Source organism: Moschus berezovskii, chromosome 11 (assembly GCF_049115385.1).
Source record: "Moschus berezovskii isolate FMDL1 chromosome 11, NW_MosBer_1.0, whole genome shotgun sequence".
Taxonomy (NCBI): Eukaryota; Metazoa; Chordata; class Mammalia; order Artiodactyla; family Moschidae; genus Moschus; species Moschus berezovskii.
Genome location: NC_142470.1, coordinates 44,709,712 through 44,727,701, shown reverse-complemented (window position 1 = coordinate 44,727,701; position 17,990 = coordinate 44,709,712). Strand labels below are relative to the sequence as shown.

Sequence of the window (17,990 nt, the reverse complement as noted above, 5' to 3'; positions counted from 1 at the left end):
AATTAGGGAAAACTCCTTTTCCCCCTAGAATTCTTCTGAGATTTCCTACTTTTAACCATTTAATGGTCTTACAAGCAAATAAACCTATACGTGATACACTTCTGTGTATTTAAGGCTAAGTGATCAGATTTCAAATGTACTTTTTACAAGTACTGTATACATTTTAATTGCCACCAACACTTCTTTATCTTTCCTCTCCTACAGAGTATCTTTTTATCAGAACTCAAAAATTTCCTAAAATTTTACCTTTTCAAAACCTTTTAATCTAAAATTTATAGACTGAGTTGAATATGATATCTATAATGAGTTATAAAAAAATTCTTAATTTGCTTCTGCTGTTATCTTTGTTTGCCCTCATTATGCTTCCTGCCCTTATTGGAGTTTTATTGTAGAGTATATAATTTCCACACATATCTTTGAATTTCATACAGTTTACTATTCTTAAGGAGAAGCTTCACTATTGATATTTTCACATATTAACATTGGTCAAAACACTGAGTTTCATGTACATTAACATGATTATTTTTCATAAAAGAAATAAGATTTAATTAACATACTGCTCTTTCTCTTAGAAGGCTGTGACCCAGACATGAAATTTGCTCTTTGGATCTACACATTTGGAGGGCTTTAACGGTTTTTTGGTTTTGTTTTTACCTTAGACCAGGCAGCATTTGGTCTATCACTGTGTTTACTGAGCCAAGTAGCTACAAAGACAAATAGCAAAGCTTCCTATTCATTCCACTAAATCAATTAGGTTATTCACACATTTATTGAACACTCGCCAAAAAGCTCTTTTTTTGGTATCAATAAAAAGAAACCTTATAATAAAGGTTTATTTTGTTTTGGGAAAGAAAACAGTCAGGGTTCTCAAATTCACTGTTACTTTGCAACTCTTGATTCACTTGCCTTCAATATTGTATAGGTGGAGGAAGGAAACCAAGACATTCGGAACAAAATGTGAAGTCAAGGGAAATTTTTAGACAGCAAATAAATTGTGAAAAAGACTTAAACTTACTGTTAGAACAATCTTTTGTAGAGAAACATAAATGCAGGCACTTTAATATATACCCCTGATATTCAATGAAAAAAATACTAGGCTCAGAAGACCATAAATTCAGATCTTATATGTTTAAACTACTCTGGGCTCTTTCTCATATAATTCAATTAACTGCAATTAAAATCATATTCAAATTGGCTTTGTCTAATAGCTCATGTAATATATTATTCCTTTTTTTGTTATTATGAAAATGTTCTTCAGTAAATATTTAGACTATTTACAAATTTTCTCAGACCACTCATTTAATGTCACACTGTACTGTGGAAAATCTACTTTAAAAAGCAAGTAAATAGATACACTGCTGATTCTATAACATATAGAATACAGTCTACAACTGCTAATATTGGCGATCCATATAGTCACAGGGATTTCTTTAATAATGACTCTAATGTTAGATTAATTTAGCACCTCCTAAAGCAATGTATGTACTATTAAGTTTTTTTTTTAATTGAAGGATAATTGCTTTACAGAATTTTGTTGTTTTCTGTCATGTATATTAAGTTTTGATTAAAACCATTGATTACCTACAGAGAAACAATGTAATTTTTGTGAGAAATGACTCTCAAATTTTTTTTACACTAGGAAGAGTTATTGTAGTGGCTGAAACAGAAAGGTCCCCAACTGATGTGTCCCAATAAGCTCCATTACTTCAGTTTTTAAGTTTTAAACCTTGTGTCTTCTGAATTCACTGTACTTCAAATTCTTTCCAACTTCTTCCAAATATAAAATGCCATGGCTGTCCCTCTCTATGTCACATATACCACGTATTTTTGACAAAAATGAAACTGAATATATGACAAATGCTCAGTAAACAGTAATTGTTTTAATGTTATCACTATATAGTTGAAAAGAAACTGTTAATGTTTCAAGACCCATTTTGATACTCCTTTTCCAATCACAAAATTTTTCCTTATCCCCTGAACTCTTATTCTTATAAAACCTTTGCATTATAGGTATGTATGAGCTTATGCTACCTCCTATTAAAGTTGAAAACTCCCAAGATAAAAACTGTTTTCCTCATTCTGCAGCTGCTGCTGCTGCTGCTGCTGCTGCTGAGTCACTTCAGTCGTGTCCGACTCTGTGTGACCCCATAGACGGAAGCCCACCAGGCTCCCCCGTCCCTGGGATTCTCCAGGCAAGAACACGGGAGTGGGTAAAGGAAAAGATGATGTTAAATATACATTTACGTTAGATCCTTGGCAGTCTTCATTTTAATTTGGTGGATAAAGCATAAATATTTCTATGATGTCAAGAAATTTAAAAGAAAAAAAACTAACATTTCCTAAAGACTATAGAATATTAAAGCTCTATGTGAATGGATATATTAATTCATATACATATTAACGAAACATAAGAACTAGAAGCAGGTATCTAAATGATTGTATTAGAGACTGAAATGTAAATAACATTTACCAATTCTTATTTTTGATGTTAAAAAGCAAGAGTAATCCTACAATATCATTTTTTCAATAAGAATCTAGTTTTCATTTTCAGACTAAAATCAGTCATAGAAATCATTATGTGATGCTTTTATTAGTGTCCCTTATAACCCCTTACTCCTCCTCTCTCTAAGGCCCTGAGTGTCCAGGAGAATCTTTGATTTTATGGTTCTTTGTGAACTTCTTGGTCCAAGAGCCCAGCGTGCTTAAGGCATTAAGGAAGTGTTAACCTAGAAAAAGATGTTAATCCATAAAGACAATGCCGTATCTCATAAGAACTAGTTATCAACAAATTGGATTACTATAGCTAATAGGAAAATTAGTAGTATGGTATTTGTTAAAATAGCACCAAATTTTAAATTTTGATGCATTCTCAAAGCTCTTCAGAGGTGAAAATTCTAGCAATTCCTATTTACATACTGCTTTAAAATAGTAATTTAGAAGTGAAATCACACAAATTTCAAATTAGCACTAAATAGTATATTAAAAAATAATCAAACTGATCTTTCCTAGTTGAGTGCTAACTCTTAAAATGGAAAAGATACTACAAAGTACACCTATTTTCCACTGTCCAACAATCAATCAATCACCCTTCAGGTGGTATAATGATATCTTCATTCCCCTTTTGTAAATACATACAGTTTACGTGTGTCTGATATAGTTGACTAACCCTCAAACTCAAAAGCTGGGTATATCTCTGTCTCAGACAATCTGAACTTCACATTCCCTTGGCCACAAGGGCGGTGGACGAGTATGAATCCATGAGATACAGTAAGACTTTTGCTGGGACTTCTAGGGAAAAAAAGACAGTTAATTTTTTCAGATTAAGGATTTAGGGGCTGAATGGACTGAAGTCATCTTTTGCTCATGCACGGCTGGAAAATAAAGTTAACACTGAGGAAGCAATACTAAGAAACATACAGAAACTGAGTCTTGATGACTTTGAGCCATGGGTGGAGCTATTCTTGATGCTACACCTATCCTGGACCAGTTTACACAAACCCTTATAAACTGACCCCCACTTAAGCCAGTTTCAATGGAGTTTTCTGTCACAATAGAGTCTTAGCTGACATTATAACCATTTTAAGTGTGTCCCCAAAGTAAATACATTAGGTCACAGAATTCAGTTCCAAAAACAAGTAAAAACAGACTCTTCCCCATAGATGATTCTGGTTTTTCAAAGTCCACTCCTTCTCAAAAACCTCCTACCCCACCTCCCTACCAAGTTCAAAGGCTATGAAAGACTCTGTATCTTCTGCCTTTATACTGTCTAAACACAAAGTAAAAAAAAAAAAAAAAAAATTACTGCAAAGAAATAAGAATAAAAAATCAACAGTGGGAAAAAAGAAATAAGTAATGGTGGGGACGGGTGGACAAATCCGCTATAGAAATTGATATAATCCACTACAGTAAATAATAACCAGATGTGCTTTAAAGCTTATAAATTAAGCAGATTCAACTATATCTAGAATGTAATATAAAGGTATCATAATGCTAAAATCAAAGTTCTTATTCAAAAAGGAGCTGATAAAATTCAAAGGAAAATTCTCTGGGAAATTGAAATATCTTAGACATCTGAAAACAGACAAATCACTACATAATTTCAAGAGGTTAATCAAAATCACAGAAATTATTAATTTTAAGCATACTATGTGGATACAACATGTTACTGAGCCTCCAAGTCATTCTGAAAATTTCAGCCAGGGAGAATTTAACAGAATAAATAAAAGACAACTAAAGTCACTTAAGAGTAATATAGAATTAGGACTTCAAATTTATAGGGATTTTGGTGACTTAACTGCTAACAAGAAAAGGGAAAAAACAAAAATACACATGGAATAAAATGGAATTAAGATGTATATCCTTGTATTTCTCATATCTCGGTGGTGGATTAGTCACTAAGTTGTGTCCTACTCTTGCCTACATAGACTGTAGCCCCCAAGGCTTCTCAGTCCGTGGGATTCTCCAGGCAAGAATATGGAGTGGGTTGCCATTTCCTTCTCCAAGGGAACTTCCTGACCCAGGGATCGAACCCATATCTCCTGCATTGCAGGCAGATTCTTTACCTACTTAGCTACCAGGGAAGCTCTCTCATATCTTTCTGAAGTGAAATTTTACCTGCATAATTTAGATCTTCTATATTTCAAACACCAGGTGTGAGTGTTGAAGTGAATTACAATTCTCTTATGATCACAATGAGACCATTAATTTAGAATCTGTGTGCAAAAGGATGAGATAAATTCTTACTGGTTGAGATGAAGTGAAACAGAGTGGTTAAGGCAGTTCTGGAGTCAGACCGTCTATGCTGATGCCTGACACTGTCATTTAATAGGTGTGAGACTTGAATCAACTTCACTGAGGCTCAGTGTACTCTCCTGTAAACCTAAGACAACTAATAAGTAATAATCTTAACATCCATGCAGTGCTTATTATAAGTGCCAGGCATATTTTTCAAAGACTTTTACATACTAATTCTTTAATTATTTCTTAAGAGATGTTAATGTTCTTAAGAGACAAATAATAATATCATCTCTGTTTCACAGAGAAGGAAACTGAGACCCAGATCAGTAAATTACTTATAAACATTACAGTGTGTTAACTTTTAATCTAACATTACCTATATTATTACCTACCAAAATGAGTTGTTATGAGAAAGAAACAAAGTGCCTAGTACAAAGCAGCAGCTCAATAAAGGTTTACTGTTACAGTTCTGATTGTCAACTTCTATTTACTTTAATATTTATTTTGTCAATTATTTTAAAATGATTATTTTAGTACACAAACTATTTCCTGCTAAAGAGAAATTTGGGGGAAATTGGCTGAAAATTAACTTTTTTGAAGGGTAATAACTCATTCTTCAAAAACTTCTACAGTCTAGTACTTTCCAGGTTCCTATTAGTTTGAGCACGAGAATCTGAGTTACATTTGAGACATCCATGGAAAACAACTGTATATATAAGGATGGAGCTTGGGATGGAAATAAAGACCTGGAAATCTTCAACATACAAAAGAAATTACTAGGAAGAGTATAGCATAAGAGAAGAAAACCTAACCTAAGACTAAGCCTTGTGGAATTCAAACTTTAGGATTCTATAAGATCAGCAGCAGCTTCTGAAATACATTAAAAAAGCAACAGCATTAAGTGCTGGTATAAGGTATATGATGTCTTGGAAGTGAAGAAGAATGTTTCAAAAAGTAGGAAGTATCAACAGTATCAAATGCTGCTGAGAAGTCAGGTTAGATAAACAGTGGAGAAGTGTCACTGGATTTAGCAATACAGAGCTAGTAAGTGATCTCCACAGCTTTTTTCCCCTCTACAAAACCAAATCAGGATGCCAATAAGAATAAACACAGCTTCTGAGTTTTGAGCACCTACTGAACACTTAACACTGTGCTGAGGGCTTTACATGTAATTTCTACTCCTTTCAACAACCCTATCTGGAAGGTATTCAAAGCTTTGAGAGGTACAAATGAGTCAACTACATAAGGCTGCTAACCAGTGAGGGAGGAATTTGAATCCAATTTTCTTCAAATCAAAGCCTCTTTCTATTCTACTACCATACTAACTTGAATGACTGACCACCTAGGAAGTTGGTTCTGGAAAAAGAAAAAACAGCAAAACTAAAGAAGCTGTTAGCCTGAGAAAATAGGAAATGAGTCTAGGAAAATAAGAGGCTTCAAAAAACAAACAAACAAACAAGTTTAATGGATGATGTGAAACAGGTGGAAAGAAAGTAAAGATTTAAAGATCCAGCAGAAAGAGCCTCACACCATCACAGCACTTTCATAAAGCAAACTCTGGTCCATGGCATACAGCACATCTGGAAGACTGTTAAAAATGCAAAATCTCAAGGCCCATCCAGACTTACAAAATCAGGATATGTACCTAGTTATGACCCCCAGATAATTCACACACTGTATTAATGTCCAAGAAGCCCTGGTCTGTTATCATTACATAGATGAAGATACTAACCAGGTTAAAAAGTTTGCAGAGCTAGAACTCAGGCCTCTTCTCTCTCAATTTAGGATATGTTCTGCTTCATTATGTGCCCTCCAAACAGACATAACATTACTATGAACTTCACTAACCTGAGGTTTTTGCCACAGAAACACTTAGGAGTTAAAATGAGTCAATCAAGTTATCATTGACCATTCTGACTTGTTCCACCTCACTTGGAATTTTAAGAGTACCCATGAATTTTCTCCAATCATTTTTTCTTAATAGTGCAACATACCTTAGTCCATTCAGGTTGCTATAACAGATACCATAGACTGAATGGCTTATCAACAACAGAGATTTATTTCTCATAGTTCTGGAGACGAAGAAGTACAAGACTAAAGCACTGGCAGATCTGATGTCAGGTGAGGGCCCACTTTCTCATTCACAAATCTTTCTGCTATGTCCTCACATGATAGAAGGAGCCAGAAATCCCTCCAGGGTCATTTACAAGGTACTGATCTCATTCAGGAGGGCTCTGCCCTCATGACCTAAATTCATCCCAAAGGCCCTACCTCCAAACACTGTCATATTGTGGATGAGGTCTCTACACATGCATTTTGGGCGGGTATAAACATCAGTCTACAGTACTGTGTGAAATATACACATGCTATCCCTGACTACAAAGAATAAAAATGTTTAAATTCACCTAGTGAGTTTCAACACTGACGCTCATGTGAAAAAGACAGTAAAGACTGGGAGGGGGAGATGGCCTATGGGAAGTCACGGAATCATGGAGTTAGAAGGGACCTTATAAGGCTGAGATGACAGATTTCATCTAGAATTCCGACCATACAGGTGCTGACAGTGCTGTACCAAAAAGGAATCTAGGGCCATTTTGGGGTTAGCCATTAGCTTATCTGCCATGGGTTGGTTCCAAAGAGGACTCTCATAGAGTTCCTGACCTTCCTTGTAAAGAAAAGGAAACTAAGACATTAAGTGAAATATGTGAGGAACATCCCAAATAAATGGACCAGAACTCTACATCTCGACTCCTGAATCAAGAGACGTTCTTTTCCTGAACCATACTGCTTCTCCTTTTGGATACATTTGTTAAAAACAGTAAATCATTTTCATGTAGTAGATAATAAAAATCAAACCAACTAAAATTTAACTGGGAATAAACAAGTCCTTGAAATTTAGAAGTCCTATGATAAAGACTTCGGTGCAAGTACATTCAAAGATTTAAATGAAGCCCACAACCTCTAAGTTGTATCACTGTGATCCATGAATGATCTCTGACTCAGATTGTTTTCCGACAATTTTACTTCATGGTGAGTGTTTCCATGTGACAATTCTTCTTTAGAATTTAGCCATGATGACTCAGGGCACCTAGGTGCTATGAAGGCGCTTTCAATTTAAGAGGTGGGAGGAGAATGAGGGGGCATACGGAATTGTTAACAGCCTACTCAGCTTGGAAAAGTAGCAAATCCTTTTTGGAAGCCATTTAAAAGACAGCCTCAGGAGGCAAATTCTGGTGAAAGCCTTAAAAAGACTGGTCTTTAAGAGTTCAACTATCTGCAGATAAACTAGTGTGTCATTTCTAAAAGATACAATCAAGAAGCTTCAGTAAAATGGGATTTATTTTCTGTTGAGGAAGTGTCCTTGATGAAATTAAAAAAGATCTGGGACCAATGACATTACAGATCTGCTGTCTGCTGAACAGTTTAAGAGTCTACCTCAAAATTCACAGCCCTTCAGTGACCTGACAGCACTAATTCAGAGACTGAATCTCCCTACTTTAAACGAAAATTACAGTAAAGCAGTAAGTAAATTTGAAAAGCTTTCAGATACATGAAGTCTGTCTATAGGACAGTAGTTTCTAATTAGCAGCTCATACTTTCACACATTTTCTCATGAATGATAAACTTAACTAATTTTGTAATTTGGGTGTTTTAGTCCTTTGGTACATTTAAAGTACGGTAGTGAGAGACAATCTGAAGAAAAATCCATTATGTTAACTGTAGTCTAAAATTAAAGAAAATCAGCTTTCAGTGTTTCTAGTACATGCAGTTCATTAAATCTGGTGTAAACCCACAGGAACACTAAGTACTGTGGATAGTATCTGCCAAGAACCAGAAGTACAACTCTAAGGTTCTGAAGAACCATACACCTCCAATTGTTTTCACTTATTGTTAAAAAGTAAAATTCAACTGAACTGTGCCTTCTGAAGATTAAGGCAACTGATAGATACCTTGAACACTACAACTAGCAAAAAAAAAATCAGGGCCAGTCACCTTATAATTCACTCTATAGACGGAAGAAGTTATAAAGGACTTCATCACATTACTGATCTTTTTCTCCTTTCCTCTCCACTGTCAAAAAACAGCTCAACAGAAGTCCAAACAGTTTTTTCCCAAGGCCATTTATGATTAACTATTATTAGTGATGATGAAGTTCTTGACTGTTTGACATTTTCAGAAAAGACAACAACATACACCAAAAGCTGAAAACAGCCTTTGAAAACCCACTAGGCTAGCTGAGGTATAGATTGTGGATGGATGCAGGATTAATTTATGAGGCTGAGTTTATTACTATTTCCTACATTACTCAGTTCAAAAAGTATTTCATCCTATTAAGTCAGTTATCTCTGAGTGCCAGCTGATACAATATACTATCTCTCCACTAGAACACACACCATAAAAAGGGCAAGAAAAGATAAAAAGAAGCTAACTAGGTAAGACACATAGGAAAAGTACTACACTTGCCATCTACATGTCACTTCTTAAAAGAAGGCCCTTAATTCATTCCAAATCCACTTTGTAAGTATAAAAAATGGCAGAAAAAAATGTGGAAGAGCAATGGGCTCTACTAAAGCTAGCGAAGGAAGATAAACAGAGCCAGTGGCAGAGTGGACAGATGAGTGTGAAAGAGAGATGAAGTCAGAGAGGTGGAATATGAGTATTTGCAACGCACAGGGTGAATAGAATAACCTGGAACCTGATGCTGCAACCATCAACAGAGCTTAAGTAATAGACTGAATTTTCATATAACTCTAAACTATTGTTAATCACCGTCATCATTATTTACTCCAAAATGAAATATAGGTTTTATCATGGTCATAATGTTCAAGTCATTGTGAAATATAACATGGCCCTTTTGCAAAGCAACTTTTTTCCTTAAAAGAGAAGCTGTATTCTTATTACTACTCTCTACTTCATTTATAAGTTTGAATCTTAGCTCATTAGGTCACAGACACTTAAGTAGATCCAAGTTCCTAGGGCTTTCTGGTCATCATTACTATTTTGTGAGAGCCAATTTTTTTCTTTCCTTCTTTCTCTTGCTCACTCCCTTTCCCTCTTTCTCTTTCTCGTCCTTCATAAGTTATTTATTCCACAAAAAATGGAAATGAGAAAACAGCTTCATAATCCTACCACCAAAAGACTGCCTGTTATTTCAAGTACAGTCACCTCTTAGAATTTCAAAGTCCTTTCCGAAAAACTACCACCATTTTTATTTCACAGGTGAATCAAAGATAGTGTTTAAAACACATTAAATAACCCAGCCAAGCAGCTTAATCCCAATAGTATGTGCACTATATGAAGAAAGGATCTGGCTATCTACCTATCTATCCATTAAAAGGACAAAAACTCTTGAGTGAATTAAAAGAACTAGGTTCCTAACAAATTTCTGAAAAATAGGAATCTTGGTTAAAGTATTCCTTATACAGTTACGTATTTATGTGCTTCGTGGTCACTGTTAGTAATCTATTATATAATAAAATTTCATAAATTCTACTTAATTCCATTAATTTCTATGTTTGTTGCTATTGTTCAGTCACTAAGTCATGTCTTACTCTTTGCAAACCCATGGACTGGAGCACACCGGGTTTCCCTGTCCCTATCTCTCGGAGTTTGCTCAAACTTATATCCATTGGGTTTGGTGATGCTATCTAGCCATCTTATCCTCTGCCACCCTCTTCTCCATCTGCCTTCACTATTTCCCAGCATCAGGGTCTCTTCCAATGAATCGGCTCTTCCCATCAGGTGGTCAAAGTACTTGAACTTCAGCTTCAGCTTCATTCCCTCAGGGTTGATTTTCTTTAGGATTGACTAGTTTCATCTCCTTGCAGAGATCTACATATCATATTATTGGTTAAAGAAAATATTGTGCCTTCTTATTATACATAATTGACTAGAAAAAGGATTTTTTTATTCAATGTTACTAAAAAGCATTCAAATGTTAAGTTTCTCAGGTTGAAAAACATTCCTATTAAAAAAATGAACTAGTATAAAAATTTTCAAAACTAATCATCTTTACATCTACACTATCCTATAAGTAGATGATTAAAAAAACTCCTATTGATGGAGGGTTTTTTTTGGGGGGAAGGGGACCTTTCAAACACTTGGAGGATGGGGGGGTCTGATTTTTCTGTAATTTTAATAAAGATTTAGAAAGAGTTCTTCGTGGGAAATCAGCATGCTCTTGAAACAACTACTAATCTGAGATTTGAAACATGAACACAAGAAGACTTGAAAGCCAGATTCCTAACACTAAACGCATGCCAGTCTTTCAATTCCAAATGTATGCCATAGCAACAAGAAAGTTATACAGTTTCATTATGATGATAAATGCCATCTTTTCCATTCAAGATGCACAACACAAAACTTATCAGCAATGACTGTTTCAAATACTTAAGTATTAAGAAATATGCATGGTCTTGTGTGTATATGTTATGTATTTTCATGTATGAGACAGAACTTAAATATCCAAATGAGTACAGTCTCTTCCATGTTAGTCATTCTCACAGGTTACATCCTTATTCTAAATGATGCTACAACTGTCTAGGATATTATTAAAACTCCTCTTTAGTCTATGAGTAGATCTGATTTTCAGAAACAATAATGGCCTTCTCAGAGTAGATCTGATATTCACAAATAGCCTGAAGTTATTTCCTATTTTCTTTCTGTTAAAATTCTGAGTCATATCTGATAAATAAAATGAGATACCATGTAGCTGCTGCTGCTAAGTAAGTCACTTCAGTCATGTCCCACTCTGTGTGACCCCACAGACGGCAGCCCACCGGGCTCCCCCATCCCTGGGATTTTCAAGGCAAGAACGCTGGAGTGGATTGCCATTTCGTTCTCCAATGCATGAAAGTGAAAAGTGAAAGTGAAGTCGCTCAGTCGTGTTCGACTCTTAGCGACCCCATGGACCGCAGCCTACCAGGCTCCTGGAGTAGAGTACTGGAGTGGGTTGCCATTGCCTTCTCCGACCATGTAGCTAATACCCCCTTTTTCCTTAAATCAAGGAGTAAATAGAAAGTAATGAGCTATTTTCACGTGTGGCTCTTAAATTGGCTTAGAAGGCAATTTTTTTAAAGTTCAAAAAATATTTGAGTAATGCTAGTATTGTTGATGGAGAAGGAAATGGCAACCCACTCCAGTACTCTTGCCTAGAGTGTCCTGTGGATGGAGAAGCCTGGTGGGCTGCCGTCTATGGGGCTGCACAGTCAGACACGACTGAAGCAACTTAGCATGCATGCATACTTTGGAGAAGGAAATGGCAACCCACTCCAATATTCTTGCCTGGAGAATCCCAGGGACGGAGGAGCCTGGTGGGCTGCAGTCTATGGGGTCGCACAGAGTTGGACACGACTAAAGCGACTTAGCAGCAGCAGCAGTATCGTTGAAATAAGTGCAGAGCTTCCAGGGTGGCTAAAGACTAACTTTCAGTTCAGTTCAGTTCAGTCGCTCAGTCGTGTCCGACTCTCCGCGATAAGTGCATACTCTTACGCGATAAGTGCATAAAATAAATATCCTTACTCTAAAGGAAGGATGGACAACCAAGTCCTATACCAGTTGGTCTCTACCCTCCATTTACATTTCTGACTGCTGCTGCTACTAAAGTGCTTCAGTCGTGTCTCTTTGCCACCCTAAGGACTATAGCCCACCAGACACTTCTGTCCATGGGACTCTCTAGGCAAGAATATTGAAGTGAGTTGCCATGCCCTCCTCCAGGGCATCTTCCTGATCCAGGGACTGAACCCATGTCTCTTAAGTCTCCTGCATTGGCAGGTGGGTTCTTTACCACTAGCGCCACCTAGGAAGCCCAGTATTTCTGACTATCCCCTGCTATTCTCTCTCATTCTAACCCAGACCCACTGATTTTCTCGTAATTTCTTGCCTTCCAATCAAACTTCAATCTCAGGGTCACCATAATTGCTCTTCCCTCCACCTGGAATGTCCTGCCCCCAAATTAGCTCCAAGGTTTTTGCTCTCAACTCCTTCAGGTCTTTACTCAAATAATTATTACCGCCGCACTCCCATCCTATATATCCCCTCTTCTCCCTTTAAGCTTTGTGTATGTGTGTAAAACTGTTAATTACAGAAATTTTCAAAAAAACACAGAAGTAGAAAGTAAGAAATCTCATGTATCCATTATCCAGTTTCAACAACTTTCAATATGTGGCCAATACTGTTTCATCTATGCTCCTCTTCCCTCCAAATTATTTTAAAGTAAAACCTTCAGATATCATATTTTAATTCATAAATATCTATCTCCAAAAGGTAAGGCTCTTGTTTTAAAACTACATTACATGTTCAATACATTATACCCTAAAAACTAACAATTCCTTTTTAGTAAATATCCCAATGTCCAAATTTCCCAAATTTTTCATCAATGTCTTTTATGGTTAGTTTGCTCAAAGCAGGATCTAAGGACCATACAATGCATTTGATGGATATGACCCTTGAGTTGCCTTTAGAGTTATATTACCCCTCCCTCTCTGATTTCTTGCTATTTATTTCTTAAAAGAATCCAGGTCATTTGTCATTAAAACACAGAATATTTTACTTATTTTATTGTCTGCGTCATTACTAAAATGTACACACCATAAGGCAGAGTTTTAGTTTGTGTGCTATTTGCATTTAGACCAATGCCTGACATATAAAAGGCATCCAAAAAACATTAAATGAATATTTGGCATTCATGCCAAAAGTGCACAGCAGAAATTGCTAATCACAGCACTGTGTCCTGCTGAGTCTGGACCAGGACTCCATGCTTTCTACATGGCACTCTAGGCAGTCACCACCAGGCAATCAGATTTGGTACCCAAGTTGAAATCTACTAGCTATATCCACCACCTTTACTGTAAGTAAATTTCTATTTCCAAAATAGATTCAATGAACTTTGTATGTTGAAATTTAGCTGCAGCTTAGCATAATAAATTACTGACTGTATTTCTTGTCAAGTATGTTTCAACATTTCTTAGCTCATTTTAGACAATTTAGAGGGAAAAGCAAATTGTAGCCAAAAAATTAATAGGAAAAACTGCAGAACATGGTGGGAAACGAAGCGGGGGTACTACTTACTTTTAGAAGTAGCAACATCCCAAGAGGTACATTATAAAAGATCAGTAATAAACTTCTCAAAAAGGAAGTAAATAAGTAAATTACATGTGTATTCAACTAAAAAAAATTTTTTTAACTATATGGACGGTCACGATTAACTGGCGGATGACAAATGTCAGGATTTTCTCATAGGCACCAGCAACATATTCTATTTTCTGTAAATGGTATTCTGAAGTGTAAAAAAGTATTACGGGGGTGATACAAGGAGTAACTGTAGAACTCTATTTCTCTGAGATGGAGTTTATCACAGCAAAATATCTAAAACATGTACAACATTCTGAAAAAATAACCAGGTCTTCTTAGACTCATTTGCAATTCAGTTCTTTCAAAGTACCTGATGAAGCTCTTTCCCTTCAGTTTATTTCTGAAGAAAGTTATGCTAATTGAAGGGCTTCAATCAGATGTTCATGTTTCAATTAGTTACTTCTATTTAAAATGAAACAAATTCTCTGACTGAAGAAGTCTTGTGCTTTCTCTTTATCTTGCAAATTCACTCAGCAAAAACAAAAACTATGTAAGACCTACTATATGCAATTATTTTCAACCTCTGTAAGGAACAATTATTAGAATTGCTCTTACGAGAGAATATATAGATATATATCTAAAAGCTACTGGTACAACCTGAAATTATATCTAGCTCTTTCAGTGTCCAGGATTTCTTGCATTGAGGTTCCTACACATTAGTCTGGGGGAAACTGTTCTCTAACAGAGGTCGAACTTTAACAAAGAAAAACAATAAACCCCCCTTACCATGTGAGTAAAAAAAAAAAAAAAAACACAACACAAAACCTCCCAACAACTCAAATCCCTTGAAGGAATGATTTCTATTTACATTTCCTATGTGATATATTTAGAGAGAATTTGGAAAACATGGCTAGAGATCTATAAACAGAAAGTGCTAAGTGGAATTCACTGTTTACTGACTTTAGCTAGAATTTTGTCCCTTACATACTGTCGCCAGGAATCTGTAATATTGTACTCTTTAAAAATATCTTCATCAGGTTTCCTTCATTCTGCCGATTTTCTTTCTTCTTTCTACTGGCTTTTAAATTTTTTATTCTCCTCAATTAAAAGACACAAATATAACTCACAGAACAGTATGATTTTTTCCAAAGAAACTTCTAGCACCACCTCTCAGTGCCATCACGTGTTTGTCATTATGTTTTCATATATACAATTAAAACAGATGTAACAAAATAATCCATATAAGCCTTTCTGATTCAATAAATATGAGAAAAGGTCTCTACTGATGTGCCATGATAAGGCATATTATGTGAGAATGTTCATCTGACCTACTGGACAATCACAATAAGGCATATTCTGAATTCACAGAACTCTTCATATAGAAGTGACATTTTGACAACCTGAAAGGAAGCTGAAACAAAGATGGATGGAAACATTTAGGCTTCTCCTTGAAACTTGGCTCAGCAGCATTCAGCAGTACTAGACTCAGTTCCCTGCCCTGTACTTTTCAGTCATGTCCTTTAAGGGGTTCCAAAGAAACTAGGAAAACCTGCAATGCCAGCCTTTTGACAGTCAACACTAACTTCTGCCTTTGGACTCCAGTGACTGACCAGACACTGCGTTAGCAGCTTTCATAAAGTACAAATAAACGCCTTTGGTAAATCTGGTTTGTAAATGCTGCAGAAAAAGTTCCAACTTAGCTGACTGTAAGGTCACTTCAATGAAAATATTAAGGAGAGGACAGATTTCTCCCTGCCCCCAAATCTTCCACAAAGAGACAATCCCCAGGATCTCTTTTTCTTTTTTAAAGTCAACAAATACTATTATTTTATGACAGCACTTCTGTACTATTGATAAAAATCTAGGTTACAATTTTCTCTTTAGAAGTCTTAAATTTACTGGATTTAGTATTATAACCACTTCACGACATGCATCTTCCCATACACTTTTAACTGTTCTATTTTCCAACTGTTCGTTTTAAAGTCAAGATCTCTTTCAAGATACTACAGAAAGAAAACAGGTTAGAAGACTAGGGGATAATATCAAAATAAGAACATCTTTCCCTTTTTTGATGGAATCACCAGGATCTAAAATCTAGGGGCAACTATAAAATACAAAATTAAATTCAAGAGAATTGCGGATAAGAAAAAGTCTTGTTACTACAGTTCTGATCATTACTCACCTCATGAAATAACTAGTGGAAATGATGCTTGACTTAAATTTGCAGTACCTTCTAGTTTGGGTCAACTACCAAAATAAACTTGTCCTCAGAATTATCTTCCTCTACAAGAGGTTGTTGGTGCGAGTAAAAAACATAAGGAATTTATATGCTGTATTTGTGCAAGAAGGACAATGTTTTGAAAGATATAAATCTGATCACTCTGAGAAAACATTTTCTCTTTGTTAGTTACAAAGAAAACGCCATAAACTGAAACAAGAACTGGAGAAAGTGAACCTTCTCCACAATTCAAAATTTTAAATTCACGCCACTATGCAAAGTAAACAACAACAAAAACACTCTAACCTTTCTGCTCAATTATGAAGGTAACACATACACAATGTAGAAAAAGACAAAGCCAGTTCTTAAACAAAAGATCAGCTGCTATGAAAACAAAATAACATTTTGCAGACTAAGAGAAGTACACCGTCTTCGAACCAAAACAAATAGATGACCTTTTCGTATATTTAAAGCTTCAGTTCTTAGCACAACCAGCACCTTATGGATAAAGCGCTTACTTCAATTATCCGATGACTAAACGACGGGAAGGCTGTTGGTGCTATTAAAACCAAGACACATTTCCTTGTATGCAGTGATTACAATCTGTGAAGCCTACGTTAAAAAGTCTCTGTTCTCCCACCCCCATCCCCCATCCCTGCTCGTCTGCCTTGTAAGAAACCTACGTGTACAAAAAATAAAAGTAGATGGGTGAGGTCAGTTTATGATCACAGTATTTTCCCCACTCCGGGCATTTTTCAAGAGACTTTCGAGGTTTTAAAATTCAAACACTATGTAAGAAGAGTTATTGTTTGAACTACCTAACAAGTACCCCGACCTCTTTTAGACTCTGGTTAGCCTGTAAGTAAAAGGAACATCTTTAACTTTTCCACGGGGAACTGGAGAACGAATTCTTACTCATAAACGCTTTCAGGTCTTCAGTCACCAGGTGCGGTGGAGAAGCAAGCGTATCCATCAATTAGAGAGCTCTTCTGGACCTCAGTTTACCCACTTACAGAAACGGGTTTATTAACTTGTTTCGTCGGGGCCCCGGAGGTGTAATTAATTAGTGTTTTTAAGTGTTCTGAGATCCAGAGATGAAAGGAAACGCGAGGGACACGCAGAGATGATGACAATAATCATAATAGAAAGAATGACTAACTTGGAAGTCTGCGTTACGTAAGGAAAGGAAAAAGAAGTTATCAGTTTCGCACAAACAAAAGGAAAGCCCACCACCCCTTTTGTTTCCCTTAGGTTTCGGTCTCGCTCCCCGCCCCCGCGGAGCTCCCCTCCGGCAGCTGGCGACCCTGCCCCGGGCGCGGGGCTCGGACTCGGCCACCCGCGCGCCCGCTCCCCGGCAGAGGGGGAGGGCGCGCCGGGCCGGCTCCTGACAAAGGCGCTTCCTCCTGCGAGGGCGCGGGATGCCGGCGCCGCAAACTCCGCTCCCGGCCGCCTCCGGCGCGGGGGCGCGCAGGCGGGCGGGGAGAGCCGGCCGGCCAGCCGCCCCGGTAAGCCGCTGAGGAAGTTGCGCGCCTGCCTGGCTCGCACCCCTCGGCGGCCCCGCCGCGACCCCTCCTGCGGCCACACTCACCGCACAATTGCTGGTGGCCGGAATCCCAGCACGGCCCCGAGACCCGGAGCGAGGCGGGGAGAAGTGTGCGTGCGCGGGCAGCGCGAGCAGACAGCCCGGCGTTCCGCCGCCGCCTTGCTCGCCAGCCGGCCGAGCCCAGCGAGGGGAAGTTGGCCGCGGAGCCGAACCCTGGAGAAGCCGCGGGCGGAAGAACAGCCGCGGGATCCGCCTTGTGATGCGCTCCGGAAGGGTTCGAGGCAAATCCGAACGCGCAGCAAGGCTGGTGCTGCGGCTGGAGGTGGCGGCGGCGGCGCCCCGAGACGGTTCCACCGTCTCTGGGTCTCTGACCCACGCTCGGAGGGAGGGGAGGGGACTAGCGGGAGGGCGGGACTGGAG

At 37.6% G+C, this 17,990-nt stretch overlaps 1 protein-coding gene across 2 annotated transcripts in view; it reads right to left on the bottom strand.

Annotated features, from left to right (window-relative positions):
- Positions 1-17,754, bottom strand: part of PELI1 (pellino E3 ubiquitin protein ligase 1) — a 74,197-nt gene extending 56,443 nt beyond the window's left edge. For both annotated transcript variants that reach the window (XM_088841306.1, XM_055401034.2), the window contains exon 1: positions 17,616-17,754. The gene's annotated coding sequence lies outside the window, so the exon portion shown is untranslated. The remainder of the gene's footprint in view (positions 1-17,615) is intronic.
- Positions 17,755-17,990: the final 236 nt, after the last annotated feature.